The sequence below is a fragment of the Eptatretus burgeri genome, chromosome 2 (assembly GCF_056783735.1).
Source record: "Eptatretus burgeri isolate ZD-2024b chromosome 2, Ebu_testis_v1, whole genome shotgun sequence".
Lineage (NCBI taxonomy): Eukaryota > Metazoa > Chordata > Myxini > Myxiniformes > Myxinidae > Eptatretus > Eptatretus burgeri.
Window position 1 is genome coordinate 79,194,208 of NC_140962.1, and position 15,077 is coordinate 79,209,284.

A 15,077-nucleotide genomic window follows, 5' to 3' on the forward strand; every position below is an offset into this window, starting at 1 on the left:
GCATTACCATCATTACCATCATTCAGGCAGACTTTCCAGAGGGAGATACGGTCCGTGGATTGGGTGCTTCTTAACACCAATGGAAGGGTCATAGCTGGGGCTTGTCAATGCATAGGGTAAGTTTAAAATGATGATATTTACTATTAATCATGTTTGGGAGGGGGCAGAGGTCATGGGACCTTTATGAGTTGAGAGCAGTCAAAAATATATATTTTTCGTTGTTGTTGTTTCGTTCCATGGCTACAAAATAAATTATACTAGATTTTTGCATCTATTGGTAAAAGGAAAAGTCCATCCGTTCATGTGTGTGTGTGCGTCGTTGCAAGTTTTTGGAGTCATGGTTTGTGCCGAGGACTGGTTTGTGCCTGTTCACTGCAGCAACTTGACTGAGAAGCTCACCGGTAGACTCAGCCAGATTCAGAGCCACATGTACAGGCTGATGGTGATGTAAGCATCCCAGGCAATAGTGAAAGCATAACGTCAATTTTGGACATTAACAAGCACACCAACCACCAACTAACTCGCGAAGTGTCTCTCAGCATCCTCTGGTGCTTATTATGACTATGCAAAAGGGAAGGAGTCCTTTCCCCTTCACTGTACATTAAATACCAGGTCCTTTGGGTCCCAATGAGAATGAAGATCCATGCCCATACATAGCGAAGGGGGAGTAATTAAAGGGGTCACAAGCCGCAACAACAAATCCAAATGCAGGAGAAGTCCACCAGGCTCATGAAGTCCATGTCACCCCACCATAAAACAAAAACCTGAAGGGGTGGGTAGTGGGAAGCAGGTGTACATCGGCTTGTGGGATCACCGGTGGCTTTCTTGATGAGTATATTTGACCCAACAGACATGAATACAGGGACATGCTTTAAAACACAGAAGCCTGACATTCATAAAATATTTATTACTCTCAATCTGAGTAAAACCTGCCACTTATAAACACTCCATGATGTTGCAATACACACACCCTCCTGGTCATTTTGTTGAGTGTTAAACTGAACATTTTTCACTTGAAATTGCCTGCGAAAGGCCCAGTCACACCTTGACGTTTTAGCCAGCTTATGCCGATTTTTGAAAAATTTGTCTAAAACGCTGGTACACGTCAAATACGTTATGGGTAAGTTTTGATAACATTGAGAGCACGCTGAAAAACACTGCCATACGTCGTTGTACGCTGGCTTTAAACATTGTACTTTTCCAGTTGTCCTCAACTTTTCCATGCTTGAAATTTTCAGACTTATGCCAGCGTATGACTCACACGTTCCGCATAACGCTGGCCATTAGTTGTACGTACGTCACGCGATCGTTGACACACGTTGACACATGTTACTTGTGAGTTACTCATAAGTCGAAACACGTCGAGGTAATGTCTAGCATACCCGAAACTTATTTCTAACCTATGAGTAACGTGTTGTACTCACGTTACGCGATCGGTGACACACATCGACACACGTTACTTGTAAGGTGCTCATAAGTCGAAACACATCAAGGTAATGGTTAGCGTCAGTGTTCTAGACTCCCTGGTGTTATTTTTTATTTTTTTTATTTTTCTTCCTTCCTTTGGTATGATGGTGATTTTGACACTTCGATTTCTAGTGTGGTTATAATATAATATAATTAATAGGCTGCCGCTCAACGATTTAAATCATAACCGCACTGTACACTGAACACCGTCATAACAAAAAAAAAAAAAACCCGGGAGTCTGGAACACTGACGCTAACAATTACCTTGACGTGTTTCGACTTACGAGTACCTTTCAAGTAACGTGTGTCGATGTGTGTCAACGATCACAGATCGTGCGTACAACTTATTCCCATCGCATGCGGAGCGCGTCATACGGCAAGTACGTCGGAAATTTTTCAACATGTTTAAAATTACAAGACGTACTCCACTTACTATGACGTATGATAGCGCACTTTAGCGTTCTCTTCACGCATACCAAACTTACCCATACCGTATTCGACGTGCGCCAGCGTTTTAGACGCATTTTTCAGAGGTCGGCATACGCTGGCAAGATCGCCAAGGTGTGACTGCGATGTTGACACTTCCATTTCTCTGGAGGTTATGATTTGAATCGTTGTGCGGCAACCTTTTCATAACCTATGCCACATCATCGTCGGCGATGCGTGCAGCGTGCTATGCCGAAGTTAGACTATCGTTGGGCATAGGTTGTGAAGGCCGACAACAGGTTCAGCATTCGTTGGTATAAGTTATCTATAACACAACGAAACGTTCTGTTTCCGTTACTAATACGTTATGCATAAGACCAAGTCGTTTTGAATACGTCCAAATCTTTAAAAAAAACATCAAAAGTTCAATGTAAGCCAGCATTTTACATGCATTTTAATACGTTGCTATTGCTGGCTAAAACGTCAAGGTGTGACTGGGCCTTAAATAAGAAGCAGTCAAAAATTTTTTTTAGGACTCACACACTCAAAATTGTCCAAGATATGCCGAGTAATATTTCTTTCATTATAGTGTCCTTTGGCTTTAATGCACTCGTTACATATTGTCCTTCAAAATGTAAGTAACTTATGCCGGTAAAATAAAAGGTTTTAGATTATTCCTTTGACCATGTCTTGGTTTCTTAAATGAGTTCCTCATTGCCAGTAAATCATCAGCTACGCTTGTGAGATTTTAAACGTTGAAACTGGATAAGTTACACTGGAGGCCAGGCCAGGGCTGTAAGGGCGATGAGCCAACTGCTCAAAGTCAGAGTCACAAATGATTGTCTGTGCATATTTGCCCTGTGTTCAAATAGGTTGCCAGAAAGAAGGAGCACATCACTGGACATTTGCCCTTAATAGTTCACAATACCTTTTCCTTTTTGTCTGGAGGAATATCCCCCCCCCCACCCTAAGATTTTAGGTTTGTGAGTCAGTCATTCCGCCGGATTCCTTTGGCATCAGTGAAAATCCCGACCATCATATTGCCAGCTGAGTTTCGGATCTGAAATGTCTTGGGTGGTGTTTATCCCATGTGCTTCCATTGCATGGAATCCAATAATTTGACTTCAGGATAACAAGGGTGAAGCCATGTTTCCTCTGCAGTTACTCGATGAGCATTACAGTCAGCTGCGTATGTTTTTATTTTATTTTTGTCATTTTGTACACAACGACTATGATTATGGAAACTGAAGTATACAAGGAATTGCGAATAGTTCAAACAGCTCACAGCATAATGCCAGCCATTGCTTGCTCGTCAGTGCTGAGGTTTCAGAGGACCTATCTTGCTGAAACCTTGGATGTGCCCAAGTGTTCATAGATGATGGTCCAAATGATGCCTTAACAAATTCCAAGTTTTGTCGACATTATTGTGACCATAATGAGGCGACGTTCTGTGACAAATGCCTCAACCTGGGAAGCAGTTTGTGGGTCGGTCGCAAATGCAGGTATCCTCAAAAGGGGTCATTGTCAAAGGAACTGCATCCATACTTGATGTCAGCTGTCCCTTTAGCTCCTGCAGAATACAAGGGCACAACTACGGCATGCATGATTCCCATACATTTGTGGATTTACTTGGAATTATTACTTTCTTTGCATAAAAAAATATGATATTTAGTAAAATCCACAATTGTATGATGCTGCAGACTTCTTGATTATACTCTAAAAAGAGAAACAATGCCAAAACAAGAAAACATCTCAAAATGCAAAGCCCGACTGCGTCCGCTTTGGTCTCGAACTAAACTCGACGAAAACGAGAAAAAAAATCAAAACGTTAAAAAAAAATATATATATATATATATATATATGTTTATATATATATATATATATATATATATATATATATATTTTTTTTTATATATATATATATATATATATATATAATAAAATAAAAAACGATAAAAGAAAAAATTGTATATTCATGTGTTCTGCATCTTCTCAAAATAGAGGTTTGTTGAAGATTTGATGACAAAAGCTCAGATGGTAAAACTGTTATGGCCTGGACACACACTGAAGCTCAATGGAAAATAAATAAGGAAACACAGAAGTAATTAAAAAAAAAAAACGGGGCGTCTCACGCTTGACTTTCTGCGGTGGGGCTAATAACGGCTATTTACAGTTACTATGACTTTGCCTTTACACATTTTGACCAAATTTTCTCCATATTTCATCATAAAGATTTCTTGAAATTTTGATGACAAAAGCTCAAAATAAAATAAAAGTTATGAACTGGAGAGACACGCATGCACGCACATATACCCCTAATCGCTATCTGTTTCACCCCCGACATGCACCCACCACACATGTTGATCGATCGATCACACACACACACACACACACACACACACACACACACACACACACACACACACACACACACACACACACACACACACACACACACACACACACACACCGTTGCAAGACCCCGTCCCATCACCCTAAATTTGGGGTGATGGGCTAATAATGAAACTAATGGAAAAGAGTATATTAAGCATGCATGAAGTTCATCATTAGGAAATAAAGTACAACCCTAGTGTACAGAATGCCTGAATCCAAGTACATTTTGAACGCTTCGTATCCTCTATTTAAAAACCATGGCTTGTGAAGTTTCCCCAATAAAGGGAAATCTGTTCTCTAAATGCCAGGATCGGATCTTTGTCCACATGGAAAGTTTCAGGTTGTCTGTGTTTTCACGTCAAAAACTGTACGTAATTCATGCATTGTGTGAAGGTTCAGGTGTCATTAAGATGGGGGTGAAACTAAGGTGGACTTGTTACAATCTGGTTTCAAACACTTTAGAATCCACCAGTCACTCGGAGGTTCCTTCAGTTCATAAATCAATGGCTGCAGTAATTTTAAACATTTTTTTTTCATAGGAACGATTTATTTCAAATATAGGAACGTCACACATGACATTCAATTTTAAACAATAAAAATGTTTATATTGTTGCGGTTGAGGAAATTTGCAAACCACCATTCAGGTCCCATAGGTGAGATATCTCTGTAAGTACATGTGTAGTTAGCCCCAAACCCATTGTTTCGATGGAATAAATGTGATCCATTCGGGCTGCGACCCTTTGAGATAGCCATTTTTCTGTTCTATCTTTATTTTGAACCAACCATGTCTCAACCGCCATCACACAACAACCACCAACCGCAACGCCGCTTCACAACAACAACAACGCCAACAGCCACGACCTTTACCTTCACAACTCGCTCCCGCAAACATCGCATCACCGCCATTCCAAACGTCGCCATGGTCATAAACCACCACAATAAACCCTCCACCACCTTCACCTCTCCTCCTTCGACCGCCATTCCCACACCACTTGTGAGCACCGAGCGTCAGGCTGTCCTGGACTCGTACAAGGTGCGCGCCGAAGCACGAGTGCAAAGTGCGGCCTTTCCGAGGAGAATTCGGATCAGGAATGATACACGCCCACTTCTGATCCGTCCAATCAGCAAGCGCGGGGTGGTTTGGCTCCGCCTCCAGGCACGTCGGTGTAGAATCGCGATATGCAAATTCTAGGATCAGGGGAGACTCACGCCCCTTTTCCTCCGTCCAATGGGCGAGCGTGGCTCCACCCCCGAGCTCGTTCTGATCCAGAAATTTGCATATGGGTTCTCCTGCCGGCCTATAAAGTGCCGAGCGCAGGGTCGAGTCGGGCTCAGAAGAGTCAGTTTTGGAGAGCAGAGTGTGGCAGCGGCAGTCAGTTTGGGAGGAGTGAGTCTGGAGGGGTCGGAGAGCCAAGTGGAGCCCGAAGTCTGTCGGGGTTCGGAGTCTGTCGGGGAGCTGCAGAGAAAGGAAGCCTGGAGCTTGGAGCAGGGAGGGAGTCGGGAGGCGAGGGCGTACAGGTGGTTTGCTGCAGTCGGCTGAGGAGAATTGGGGAAGAGACCGAATAGCTCGGGTCCGAGGCAAGGAAGATGGCGGTCGGCGACGAGTTCGCAGTGGAATCGCTAGTCGCGGGACCCAAGCAAGCCAGCTATCCTCTTTCCCCAGAGCATCAACAATTCCCCCATTTTTCCCCCCGCGCTGAGATAGTGCGAAAAGGGGGCCCCGTTCCCACCCCACTCCAAGCAGTGCCAATGAAACCCGCGAAGGAGCGTGGAGTTGGGGCGCCACCACGCCACCACATTGGCGGCTCATCACAAAGACACGGGTAGGATCCACCCGGTGTCACGGCCCACAGGCCCCGTCTGCCCCCTTGTCTTTGAGGGTGGCCCTTTTCTTTTGTTTTTGAGTAAATGTGTTGTTGGCGCCGTCTGTAAAGTAAAACTGTGTAAGTGTTGCCGTGTGCTCGCGTAGTCGGTAGTAGATCTGCATTGTTGTGTTCCTTTTGTTACATTTGCTTTTGGTGCATAATTGTTGTAATTGTATATGTGTGCTATCCGTGTGCCGCGGAATAAATGTGCCTCATGTTGAACTGTTTTTCCCGTTTCACTTCGTCTTTTCTTTAATTGAATTTCCATCTTACTTCACGTAAAGGGTTGGTAGTGGGCTAAATACGCCCGATAATTAATAGGAACCGTCGAGGTTGACGATAGCACCGCTCGGTTATCCCGATAGTACAGAACGGGTCGCTTAAGTGGCCCGTGTCCGGGGTCGACCTGCGGCGAGGTGCGATCGCCCGGTCTACCCTCCGTGTGGGTACTTTGGTCGGTCAAATTTGGCGAACAACCCTATCCCACGCGTGGGGCCAATTGGCACGATCGTGGTGAGGCCAAAAGGCCCACCCGTGACTAGTTCCCGGCGTTAGTCTGAGAGGGTCATGACGGAATTGTCCGTCCGGTGGGCGACGTGCCGCGATTCGAGTTATGTGGCTGCTCGCACGCCGGCGGGCGCGAATTCGCAACACTGGTGTCAGGAGTGGGATACAAACCCATCCCCCTCCTCGCGGCACTGGTGTCGGAGAGCGGGAAAACGGGCTCTCCTGTCTCCAGCTAAATTCACGGGAATCGGTCCAGGGGTGAGAGGAGCGACCCCCGATTCCCTCCAAATTACAAGCGAGCTAAATTAACCCCTTATGAGAAATAAGATGGAGTCTCAAGGCGAGCGGGAGCCGGGGCTATTAGAAATGGATTTAGAATGTGTAGAATCCATGGTCCAGGATGAAATCCCCGTGCAGGAAATGTTGGTTGTGCAGGAACACGAACTCCCCCAACTCAACCCAGAGTTCGAAATGGGCACAGTGGCTGGGGTGGCGGACAAACGGCCCCCACGTGCGAATTCGCCCACGGATCGGACGATGGAAATGTTTAAGGCATTGATGAGGAAAATGGATGAAATTAATGCAGACATGAAGGGATGGGGAAAGGAAACTCGGACCGTGGGCGAGAAAATGGCGACGCCACATGGCGGAGACTCCGAACCAACGGGAGGGAGTGCAGCAGCTGTCATGCCCGCGGTCGGGGCGGGTGAGAAAATAATTCGGGAGACGTGTAAGACGAGACACGAGGTAAAGAAGGTATTAGAAAAATTAAAAGAAAGCCAGGAGGAGACAAAGGAGGGATTGAAGGTCGTAACGGTGGAGTGTGAGAAAAGACTTCAAGACATGACGAAGAGAGTTGATAAGCTGGGACTGGAGGTAAAAACGGAGACAGAGGAACTGGGAAGACGGGTAGAAAACCACAAGGGCAAGACGGAAGAACAGTTAGAAGCCAAAGCAAGGTCGGAGGGTGCGGAGATGAGAAAAGAATTAGAAAAGGAAGCTTCTGAGTTACAGAAACACCAAAACAAAGAGACGGAATTACAAAACAAGTTGAGGATGGTGAGAGAAGAAAGAATGACAGCAGAGAATGAAACGTGAAGGAACCACACTGAGCAGATTGAACAATTATAAGCCAAGGCAAAGTCGGAGTGTGCAAAAATGAGAAAGGAATTGGAAATGAAAGCTTCTGAGTTACAGAAACACCAAAACAAAGAGAGGGAATTACAAAACGAGTTGAGGATGGTGAGAAGAAAGAACGACAACAGAGAATGAAACGTTAAGGAACCACACTGTACAGATCAAACAGCTGTCAGCGAAGGCCAGATTAAAGAATGAGATGCAAGAAAGAGTAATGATGGAAGAACGAATCAGACAGGAGAAGGAAGTCAGCCAACTGAAAGAAATAACGAGATTGCAGAATGCAGAACAAGAAAGAGTACTGAAAGAACAAGGAATGAGACAGGAGAAGGAAATCAGCCAACTGAAGGAAACCACGAGATTGCAGAATGAGATGCAAAAAAGAGTAATGAAGGAAGAACAAATCAGACAGGACAAGGAAGTCAGCCAACTGAAAGAAATAACGAGATTGCAGAATGAGGAACAAGGAAGACAGTGGTATAGGAAATACAAAGAACAAGGAATCAGACAGGAGAAATAAATCCGTCAATTAAAGGAAACGATGAGATTGCAGAACGAGGAACAAGAGAGACAGTGGAATAAAAAACTGAAAGAGTATGAATTTGAAACTGAACGACAAAAGGAAAAAATAGGTTGGAATACGAGGAGAAGTTGAAGGAGCAAGGAATGAAGCAGGAAGGAGAAATCAGGAGATTGAAGGACACAACGAGATTGGAGAGGGAAGAACGAGAGGAACAATGGAATAGAAAACAAAAAGAACATGAATCTGAGGTTGACCAATTGAAAGAAAAGCTGAGGCTGGAGTACGAGGAGATAGACAAAGAACAGCGAATGAAACACAAAAAGGAGATTAACCAAATGAAGCAAACCATGAAACTGGAGAAGGAAGGACAGGAGAGGAAACAAGGAAGCGTCATGATGAGAGAACAGCGAATGAAACACAAAAAGGAGATTAACCAAATGAAGCAAACCATGAAACTGGAGAAGGAAGGACAGGAGAGGAAACAAGGAAGCGTCGTGAGAGAACAGCGAATGAAACACAAAAAGGAGATTAACCAAATGAAGCAAAGCATGAAACTGGAGAAGGAAGGACAGGAGAGGAAACAAGGAAGAGTAATGAGACAGCAGCGAATGAAACACAAAATGGAGATGAACCAAATGAAGAAAACCATGAAACTGGATAAGGAAAGACAGGAGAGGAAACAAGTAAGAGTAATGAGACAGCAGCAAATGAAACACAAAAAGGAGATTAACCAAATGAAGCAAACCATGAAACTGGAGAAGGAAGGACAGGAGAGGAAACGAGGAAGAGTAGCGAGAGAACAGCGAATGAAACAGGAAGGAAATGAGCCAATTGAAAGAAACAATGAGATTGGAAAACAAAGAGCAGGAGGAACAGTGGGAGAGAAAACAATAACTATATGAGTGTGAAATTGAACAACTAAAACGGAGAGCGAGATTGGAGTCAACGGAGATTGAGGAGCTCCGGAGGGAGAACGAACAGCTAATGGGGCTCAGAGAGAAAGAACGACTCAGATGGGAAGGAAAAAGGAACCAGGAAGAGACAGAAAATGTATAGAGACATGGGAGACAGAAAAAATTGAGGAGAGACTGCATGATAATGACAAGGTTAGAGACGTACACACACACACGGAGGTAGTGGAGGACCATGAGGGGGAGCTGGCGGACTGGGTGGAGACCCAGTGCGAGCAGCTGGATGGCCTCCTCCAGGAACGAGGGAAGGGAGTATGCCCCCTTGAAGCGAATCACGACCAGGTGGGTTCGGTCGTGCTTTGCGAGTTTGAGGGGAGGAGTGCTGCGAACGGGTGCACGGAGAGCTTGGGGGGTATAGAGGCCCTGGAGACCCTTGTGGGGACACGAATCCCCAGTGTGGTTGTCCTGGTGTGTGTGGTGCAGGGTGTGAGTGCGTCCCCGTGTGTGAAAGCAACCCCGTGTGTGAGTGATGGGGTGGTAAGTGTGCAGAAGAGCGTGCTCCCCAGCACGCCGTGTGTGGATGGAAGGCTGCGAGTGAGTGGAGCCACCTGTGCGAGGGAGGTGGCATGCGTGAGTGAACGGCCGAGTGCAAGGGAGACCGTGTGTGTGAGAGAGCGGTATGTGAGGGAGATGTCGGTCGGCATGCGGGAGCACGCAGCCGCGTCTCACGGTGTGAATGTGATGGAGTGGTGTATGAGTGTCGTGACGTGCAGGTGTGCGTGGGTTGAATGGCGACGGAGACTGCGACAGAGGAAAGAAAGCCGGGTAGCGGCTGTAGATGTTTTGCGCACCGTGCCGGGTTCACCCAGCAGCGAGCGCGAGGTCCGTGCTGTGCAACGCACGAGGCCCCCACGTGCTCGCTTGCGGGAGTGAAGTCCCGGTCTGGAAAGGCACGCGGTGGATTTGCCGATCCCGCGAACGGACAAAGTTTAGGCAGGTAAACGGATTTGGACCGGACGGGTTCTCCACGCGAGCGGGTGTGTTAAGCTCCAACGGGCAAAGCACATGTGTTCACGTGGGGAACCCCTCGAGACGTGGGGCTTGCGTTTTTTTAATGCGCACGGTGACGTCATGGCTGCACGTGGGGTTGGAATCCGGCAGGAGGGGTATCCCTGCCGGTTGGTACCGTCCAGGGAGGGACGAGGTGCACGTGCAGCTGCATGACGTCACGGGCAGGTGCAAAGTGCGCGAGCTGTGAGTTGCCGCGCTGGTGCTGCGCATGTTGAAAAAAAAAAAAGCAAGCCTCGCTTTCGGGTGAACAGGATTCCCCAGGCAAGGGGTGGATGTTCCCCTTGCCCTGGGCACAGGATGGAACTCGTTAGGGGGAAGGGTTAGCTTAGTTAGACCGATTCCATGGGGCAGGGGTAAGTCCTCATGGGGCCCGTGGAATGGATTAGGTAGAGGGATTTAGTGAGCTTTAGGTTGGGAAATGGATTAAAGGGATTATTTGGAGACAGTGACTGACAGTGAGTGTGTAGTGGGGACGTAGCTTAGCGACGTAGTGTTAAAAGGAACGTGCTGTAGTTTAAGGGACGACGTGGGAGCACGAGTTAGTTCGGGGATGTAGTAAGAAGGATGGCAGAGTTCAGCGGTGTGTGTGTTGAAGAGTTGGTGAGTTGAGTGAGTAAATGTGCTGGGTGAGTGAGTGAGGCCAGCGGGTCTGTGTGAATGGAGCGAATGTGGAATGCATGGTGCGATGAGTGATTGGGGGGAGGAGTGACGCCCGCCCAAGGGACCCCGGGGTCAGTGTAGAGTGAGTTAGCTGGGTTAGTCAAATTGAAAAATGGAGGTCGTTTTGCTGTTGGTGGGAGTGTAGGCTCGAAACCCGTTTGGAGGGGTGCAGGAGCCCTGTTGACGGGCTGGGAGCGTGGCTGCGAAAGGTGAGTATCGCTGAGTGGGTACCCCGGGCACCAGGCCAGTCGGCCGTAGTAGGCCAAGGGCCCATGGGGGGCCGGGATAGCTTCGTGGGCACGGGTGCGTCCGCTTGGTGCGGGGGCCCGGGGCGCCATTAGCCGCGTGGGCAGTGTTGTGGGCACGGGTGACCCTCGGAAAGGGGCGCGGGATAGCCAGCCTGCCACATGTGCATTTCAGGGGAGGTGCCATGGGGGGCACTCCCCGGTGTTTAGGGAGCTGGTAGGCTCGGAGGCAGTGTAGTGCCCGGGGGTGCCATAGCTGGAGATTCGGCAGAGGGTCGTGCCTGCCAAGGGGAGCCACGCGTCCCAGCCATGAGACCGTGTGAGGGCACGGGAAGAAAATTGGGGGGCGAGGCCCGAAATTGTAAGCACACCAACACAGGCGACAGGAATCTGGGTTTATAGAACCAATAGTTTAAGCGAGAGGCGCTTGTTGAAAGCCCCGGGGAAGTTTAACAGTTAAATGGTTAGGGTAGATTAGGAGATGTACCCCTCCACACCATCCATCCCCTCGCTCTCGTTGTGGGCCGCTGGACCCACTTTGGGTTAGATCGCTGAACTCTGGGGAGGCCATTCTGAGGCTTCGTTGGGCCTCGACACAGGACGCTAGCCCTCCCTCATTCCCCTCCGGGAAGGGAACGCAGGGGTTGGGAGTAGGCTAGGACGATAGGTTAGCCGAACAAGGACGATAAAGGGGGTTAGGGGACGAATTATAGTGGGAGAAAAAAAAATTAAAAAAATTAAATAAGTTGGGGCTAAATTGGGGTTTGACAAATTAAGGGAGTGGGTATGGACAGTGACAAGCAAAGGCGATAGGTTGGGAGGGAGACCGTAGGGTCGGTCCGAGCCCGCCTTCTGAGTGGCCAGCACCACCGCACTCCCTCCACCAACCTCCACTGAACGGAAAAGGCTGGCTAGCTTCATCTGCTGGCTGCGTTGCTGCAAGGCCTGTGCCGGCCCACTTCATCGGCAGCTGTTGTTTTGCTGCAAGGCCTATGCCGGCTGGATCGTTAGCAGCTGTTTACTTGAAGGCCTGTGCCGGCCAGTTCATCTGCCGGCTGTGTTTGCCTACAGCGGCCCCGTTCTGCAGGCTGTGTTTGCCTGCTGCCTATGCCATGCCATGCCCACTGCCCCTGTTCACCAGTCCCGTTCAATTTTGCTTTGCCCCCCCCCCCTGTTCATTTCCATGTGCGCCAGGATCAAAACAACAGTTTGCAAGCTGCAAGAACTGCCCTGTTGGCAGCTACAACACGGGCCTGCAGTGGCGGCCCGTGCACCGTGTTTGCGTCCATCCATTAATCCATCCATCCATCCATCCGTTGTGCTCATTGCGTGTGCCACTTGAGCTGGCCAGGAGACTGTGTTTGTGTAGCCCATGCACCGTTGTGGTTCACTGGGTTCATTTTCAAAAAGGGAAGGCCTTGGACTGCGTGTGAGCAGCCGGCCACGTTCCCTGTCACCTGCATTGCTTGAGCCAGAGACTGCATGCGAGCAGCCTGGCTCCCTGCTAACTGCTTTCTTTTTGCAGAGTCCATTGATCCTGGGCCATGGTTTAGTGTAAAATTTGTAAGTTAAGGTAAGATGTACTGTAAATATGAGTGCGCCCCCGGCATGTCTGTCTTAGCGCCGGCAATTTTATTTAAGTCGTCCGTGTGAGTGGGTTTGTTTAGTTCGTTACTCAGCCCTCAGGTTATTTATTTTGGGGACACGAATACCATGAATGTCGCACTCAGGGATCCGTAGGTAAAACGTACTTGGGGAGAACTACACATGATGGCACACGAAAATTTGACGACTCGGGACGAGTCTGTAAAAAGGGGAGGGGGTAGTGTTGCGGTTGAGGAAATTTGCAAACCACCATTCAGGTCCCGTAGGTGAGATATCTCTGTAAGTACATGTGTAGTTAGCCCCAAACCCATTGTTTAGAGGGAATAAATGTGATCCATTCGGGCTGCGACCCTTTGAGATAGCCATTTTTCTGTTCTATCTTTATTTTGAACCAACCACGCCTCAACCGCCATCACACAACAACCACCAACCGCAACGCCGCTTCACAACAACAACAACGCCAACAGCCACGACCTTTACCTTCACAACTCGCTTCCGCAAACATCGCATCACCGCCATTCCAAACGTCGCCATGGCCATAAATCACCACAATAAACCCTCCACCACCTTCACCTCTCCTCCTTCTACTGCCATTCCCGCACCACTTGTGAGCACCGAGCGTCAGGCTGTCCTGGACTCGTACAAGGTGCGCGCCAAACCGCGAGTGCAAAGTGAGGCCTTTCCAAGGAGAATTCGGATCAGGAATGATACACGCCCACTTCTGATCCGTCCAATCAGCAAGCGCGGGGCAGTTTGGCCCCGCCTCCAGGCGCGTCAGTGTAGAATCGCGATATGCAAATTCTCGGATCAGGGGAGACTCACGCCCCTTTTCCTCCGTCCAATGGGCGAGCGTGGCTCCATCCCCGAGCTCGTTCTGATCCAGAAATTTGCATATGGGTTCTCCTGCCGGCCTATAAAGTGCCGAGTGCAGGGTCGAGTCGGGCTCGGAAGAGTCAGTTTTGGAGAGCAGAGTGTGGCAGCGGCAGTCAGTTTGGGAGGAGTGACTCTGGAGGGTTCGGAGAGCCAAGTGGAGCCCGAAGTCTGTCGGGGTTCGGAGTCTGTCGGGGAGCTGCAGAGAAAGGAAGCCTGGAGCTTGGAGCGGGGAGGGAGTCGGGAGGCGAGGGCGTACAGGTGGTTTGCTGCAGTCGGCTGAGGAGAATTGGGGAAGAGATCGAATAGCTCGGGTCCGAGGCAAGGAAGACGGCGGTCGGCGATGAGTTCGCAGTGGAATCGCTAGTCACGGGACCCAAGCAAGCCAGCTATCCTCTTTCCCCAGAGCATCAACAATTCCCCCCTTTTTCCCCCCGCGCTGAGATAGTGCGAAAAGGGGGCCCCGTTCCCACCCCACTCCAAGCAGTGCCAACGAAACCCGCGAAGGAGCACGGAGTCGGGGCGCCGCCGCGCCACCACATTGGCGGCTCATCACAAAGACACGGGTAGGATCCACCCGGTCTCACGGCCCACAGGCCCCGTCTGCCCCCTTGTCTTTGAGGGTGGCCCTTTTCTTTTGCTTTTGAGTAAATGTGTTGTTGGCGCCGTCTGTAAAGTAAAACTGTGTAAGTGTTGCCGTGTGCTCGCGTAGTCGGTAGTAGATCTGCATTGTTGTGTTCCTTTTGTTACATTTGCTTTTGGTGCATAATTGTTGTAATTGTATATGTGTGCTATCCGTGTGCTGCGGAATAAATGTGCCTCATGTTGAACTGTTTTTCCCGTTTCGCTTCGTCTTTTCTTTAATTGAATCTCCATCTTACTTCACGTAAAGGGTTGGTAGTGGGCTAAATACGCCCGATAATTAATCGGAACCATAGAGGTTGACGATAGCACCGCTCGGTTATCCCGATAGTACGGAATGGGTCGCTTAAGTGGCCCGTGTCCGGGGTCGACCTGCGGCGAGGTGCGATCGCCCGGTCTACCCTCCGTGTGGGTACTTAGGTAGGTCGAATTTGGCGAACAACCCTATCCCACACGGGGGGACGATTGGCACGATCGTGGTGAGGCCGAAAGGCCCACCCGTGACTAGTTCCCGGCGTTAGTCCGAGAGGGTCGCGACGGAATTGTCCGTCCGGTGGGCGACGTGCCGCGATTCGAGTTACGTGGCCGCTCGCATGCCGGCGGGCGCGAATTTGCAACAATATTAATTCAGATTCAAAATATGCGTTAAATATTCTGCCAGTGGTGCAGACTGCATTTCGTGAGACCAATTCTCTCTTAAATACGTTGTATTTGCTGGTGTTGAATGTGAATGATAAAATGTATGGGGTTTTGG

At 48.7% G+C, this 15,077-nt stretch overlaps 1 protein-coding gene across 11 annotated transcripts in view; it reads right to left on the reverse strand.

The window, feature by feature from the left end:
- Positions 1 to 15,077, reverse strand: part of LOC147032393 (zinc finger protein 385D-like) — a 722,012-nt gene that overhangs the window by 450,785 nt on the left and 256,150 nt on the right. The gene's annotated exons all lie outside the window — the stretch shown is intronic.